The sequence below is a fragment of the Oncorhynchus keta genome, unplaced genomic scaffold (assembly GCF_023373465.1).
Source record: "Oncorhynchus keta strain PuntledgeMale-10-30-2019 unplaced genomic scaffold, Oket_V2 Un_contig_19152_pilon_pilon, whole genome shotgun sequence".
Classification (NCBI taxonomy): domain Eukaryota; kingdom Metazoa; phylum Chordata; class Actinopteri; order Salmoniformes; family Salmonidae; genus Oncorhynchus; species Oncorhynchus keta.
In genome coordinates this window covers 51,973-57,034 of record NW_026281310.1, presented here as the reverse complement: position 1 = coordinate 57,034, position 5,062 = coordinate 51,973, and positions in this window count along the sequence as shown.

The following is a 5,062-nucleotide window of genomic DNA, read 5'->3' as shown; positions in this document are numbered from 1 at the left end:
AGAAAAATGGTGTGAGGGAAATTGTATTGTAGTTGGGGATTTTAATGTTAAAAATTATAGAATGGATATGACAAGAGGAGCTATTTTTTAGAAGTGATGTATCGAGGGGTGTTTTAATTCTGTGGCACCCTTGACAATACACACGTATGTAACTCACAATTTGGACACTCAAAAGGTACCTCTCGGCCAGTACGGGATCGAACCCACGACTTTGGCGTTATTATGACCACACTCTAACCAACTGAGCTAACCTGTCACTGGCTTCGGGGCAAGCAACTTTCATGTAACACTGATGTCATATGATGTCATATCAGATGAAAAAGCAAGACATAACTTGCTTTCAGAGGAGCAACGAAGCACACCCGATTGAGGCCCACAAAAAAGCTGTGGGCAGTTTCCTTGAAGCCAAAGCAGAGCAAAAGAAAGAACAACAACTAATGCCGACACCCGGGATCAAACCAGGGACCTTAAATTATTCCGTCTTACTCTCTCCCAACTGAGATATTTCTGCAAGAAGCTGAACTTATTTCTGTGGCACTCTTGACGAAACACACGCATGTGAGTCACACTTTTACACTTAAAATGTACCTCATGGATAGTAGGGGGATCAAACACATCATCTTGGAGTTATTAGCACCACTCTCTAACCAACTGAGCTAACCAGCCACTGGCAATGGAGCACAGTTTTTGAGATGCACTCTGCAAGTGCTGGCGCGAAAACTAACAAGTCCACCAACAGCATAGCCTGACAAGACTGAACACTCTTGGTTGCTCCTTGTTTCAAATACTACCGGCTGGGGAATTAGCTCAAATAGTAGAGTGCTTGCTTAGCATGCGAGAGGTAATGGGATCGATGCCCGCATTCTCCAAAAGCACTTTGTTTTTGTGGATCCAAGAAAGCTCCAGTTCACACTTCATGCAGCCTTGTCTTACGTCAACCTACTGTCATGTAACAATGACAAGCAACTTTCATGTCACACTGATGTCACAATGTCAGTTGAAAAAGAAAGACTTACCCACAAACAAAGCTGTTGGCAGTTTCCATAGCTCGCTCGGTCTGAGCTCAGCGACTATGAAAAAAGTAGGCCCATAATGAAGCCTGGCCCTAAATTGCAGGTCCTTTTGGGTGATGGGAGAACAGTTAGGGTTAGAAGCACAATTCGACCTCTGGAACATTCCTGAGTTCCTCCCGATCTGTGCAAGCCTAACCGTGACCGTGTCGCATTAACCCTTAACAGTTAAAATACGGTGTTTACATCAAACAGTTTTCAATGACTTCTCTCCTCTGAAGCCTATGTAGGTTATTAATGCCTTATGAACCTGTCTTTGATGACATCCATCAGGCCACTATGAGGTCTACTTGTGTTGATTCTATGCTTCCTGGAGCAACCGGAAGTGGTTAAATTCACCCAAAACGTGTTTTGATGTACACAACCTGCAATTGTGAAAATCACTGCATTCAACCCTGTGTAGATCAGTAAATTCCTAACGTAAAGACTTAAAACTCAGGATTCTGTAAGAGCGCACCCCAATCAGGACATGTGTTTACATATAGCTTCCTGTGTCAACCGGAAGTGCCTTAAAATGGTGTCATAGTTGCTGTCTCGAAGGGTTAAAAAGGACAGATCTTTTCAAAACTTAATGTGTGATTAGGCAATGCTCATGAACTGTAAATCAGTCATTTCTCCCAACAGATGTCAAAGAAAAGCTCTTTCACACACACACACACACACAGCAAGGATGGAGTGTGACCTCAGGCACATTCCCGAGGTCCTCCCGATCTGTGAAAGCCTAATCTTGGCCATGTGGCATTAACCCTTAACAGTGAAAACAGTTTTTTTTCATCTCACAGTTTACAATGACTTCTCACCCCACAGGAATACATTGCCTGCGCCTCTAAAGTCAACCTGAAGCCGATGTGGGTTATGAATGCCTTATGAACCTGTCCTCGATGACAGTCCACCAGGCCACTATGAGGTCTACTTGTGTCGATTCTAAGCTTCCTGTAGCAACCGGAAGTGGTTAAAATCACCCTAAAAGTGTTTTGCCATACTCAACCTGATGTTTGATAGAAATAGTGCATTCAACCGTGTGTAAATCAGTCAGTTCTTAACGTAAAGACATACACCAATGAGGATATGTGTGCCAACCGGAAGTGCCATAATTGGTGTCATAGGGGCTGTTTCGAAAGATTAAAAAAGTCAGATCTTTCCAAAACTTCATATGTGCGATTAGGCAGCCCTCATGAACTGTAAATCAGTCATGTCTTCCATAAAATTTCCAAGAAAAACTCACACACACACAGCTTGGAAGTAGGGAAACATTGTGGTGCGTAGGGACAGACAGAGCCTGCAATAGTTACCTTTGTTCAAACTATTAAAGAACCGTCAGACCTAGAATTCTGAAACTTTAGAAACCTGTTCTAGAGCTAAGGTCGATAGTTCGTGGGGAGTTATGTGGCTCTAGAAGGTTCTCAGACCGAGAAACAGCCTCGTACATTTGCAATAACTTCAATTCATTTTGACATCACGAAAATTACAACATTTAGAAATGTCTCAGAGTCACAAGACTAGGTAAATTGCAACCGCCTCAGCCCATAGAGACGGACCCCAACGTTTCTGTCCGATAGCTCATTCAAGGACCCCGTAGCAACGCCTGGAAAATGTGGATTTTCAACACCAATTAAGGTTTCTACTCGGGCTCCAAATGACCGATTGTTGGAGGAAATTATAGTTGAAATTATTAATTATGTATACATTTAAATTAGAACCATTTATTTTAATATTATTATGTTATGGTATGAAATGTATGGGTTCTTGGTTAAACTAGGACTGAAAATGTAAGTAAAACAAATTAATTTTCTGTACCTTGCGGGTTTAAGGGAGAGGAATGACATCTCTTTAGACAGATAAAAAGGTTTGTTTGATGATCCATTAGTGGAGAAGAGTATATCTTTTAGACAGATTGGAATGTTTGTTTTATGAGGGGAGTAGAAGACAATCTCCAGACCTGAAGACACTGCGCTATTGTGTGGATCGGAGAGTGTGTGAGAAACAGATGACGTCATTTTATGTTCTCTCTTTAAAATGTAATGTTACATTTACATTTACATTTAAGTCATTTAGCAGACGCTCTTATCCAGAGCGACTTACAAATTGGTGCATTCACCTTATGACATCCACTGGAACAGCCACTTTACAATAGTGCATCTAAATCTTTTAAGGGGGGGGAGGGGTGAGAAGGATTACTTTATCCTATCCTAGGTATTCTTTAAAGAGGTGGGGTTTCAGGTGTCTCCGGAAGGTGGTGATTGACTCCGCTGTACTGGCGTCGTGAGGGAGTTTGTTCCACCATTGGGGGGCCAGAGCAGCGAACAGTTTTGACTGGGCTGAGCGGGAACTGTACTTCCTCAGTGGTAGGGAGGCGAGCAGGCCAGAGGTGGATGAACGCAGTGCCCTTGTTTGGGTGTAGGGCCTGATCAGAGCCTGGAGGTACTGAGGTGCCGTTCCCCTCACAGCTCCGTAGGCAAGCACCATGGTCTTGTAGCGGATGCGAGCTTCAACTGGAAGCCAGTGGAGAGAGCGGAGGAGCGGGGTGACGTGAGATAACTTGGGAAGGTTGAACACCAGACGGGCTGCGGCGTTCTGGATGAGTTGTAGGGGTTTAATGGCACAGGCAGGGAGCCCAGCCAACAGCGAGTTGCAGTAATCTAGACGGGAGATGACAAGTGCCTGGATTAGGACCTGCGCCGCTTCCTGTGTGAGGCAGGGTCGTACTCTGCGGATGTTGTAGAGCATGAACCTACAGGAACGGGCCACCGCCTTGATGTTAGTTGAGAACGACAGGGTGTTGTCCAGGATCACGCCAAGGTTCTTAGCGCTCTGGGAGGAGGACACAATGGAGTTGTCAACCGTGATGGCGAGATCATGGAACGGGCAGTCCTTCCCCGGGAGTAAGAGCAGCTCCGTCTTGCCGAGGTTCAGCTTGAGGTGGTCATCCACACTGATATGTCTGCCAGACATGCAGAGATGCGATTCGCCACCTGGTCATCAGAAGGGGGAAAGGAGAAGATTAATTGTGTGTCGTCTGCATAGCAATGATAGGAGAGACCATGTGAGGTTATGACAGAGCCAAGTGACTTGGTGTATAGCGAGAATAGGAGAGGGCCAAGAACAGAGCCCTGGGGACACCAGTGGTGAGAGCGCGTGGTGAGGAGACAGATTCTCGCCACGCCACCTGGTAGGAGCGACCTGTCAGGTAGGACGCAATCCAAGCGTGGGCCGCGCCGGGAGATGCCCAACTCGGAGAGGGGGAGAGGAGGATCTGATGGTTCACAGTATCGAAGGCAGCCGATAGGTCTAGAAGGATGAGAGCAGAGGAGAGAGAGTTAGCTTTAGCAGTGCGGAGCGCCTCCGTGATACAGAGAAGAGCAGTCTCAGTTGAATGACTAGTCTTGAAACCTGACTGATTTGGATCAAGAAGGTCATTCTGAGAGAGATAGCGGGAGAGCTGGCCAAGGACGGCACGTTCAAGAGTTTTGGAGAGAAAAGAAAGAAGGGATACTGGTGTGTAGTTGTTGACATCGGAGGGATCGAGTGTAGGTTTTTTCAGAAGGGGTACAACTCTCGCACTCTTGAAGACGGAAGGGACGTAGCCAGCGGTCAGGGATGAGTTGATGAGCGAGGTGAGGTAAGGGAGAAGGTCTCCGGAAATGGTCTGGAGAAGAGAGGAGGGGATAGGGTCGAGCGGGCAGGTTGTTGGGCGGCCGGCCGGCCGTCACAAGACGCGAGATTTCATCTGGAGAGAGAGGGGAGAAAGAGGTCAGAGCACAGGGTAGGGCAGTGTGAGCAGAACCAGCGGTGTCGTTTGACTTAGCAAACGAGGATCGGATGTCGTCGACCTTCTTTTCAAAATGGTTGACGAAGTCATCTGCAGAGGGGGAGGAGGGGGAAGGGGGAGGAGGATTCAGGAGGGAGGAGAAGGTGGCAAAGAGCTTCCTAGGGTTAGAGGCAGATGCTTGGAATTTAGAGTGGTAGAAAGTGGCTTTAGCAGCAGAGACAGA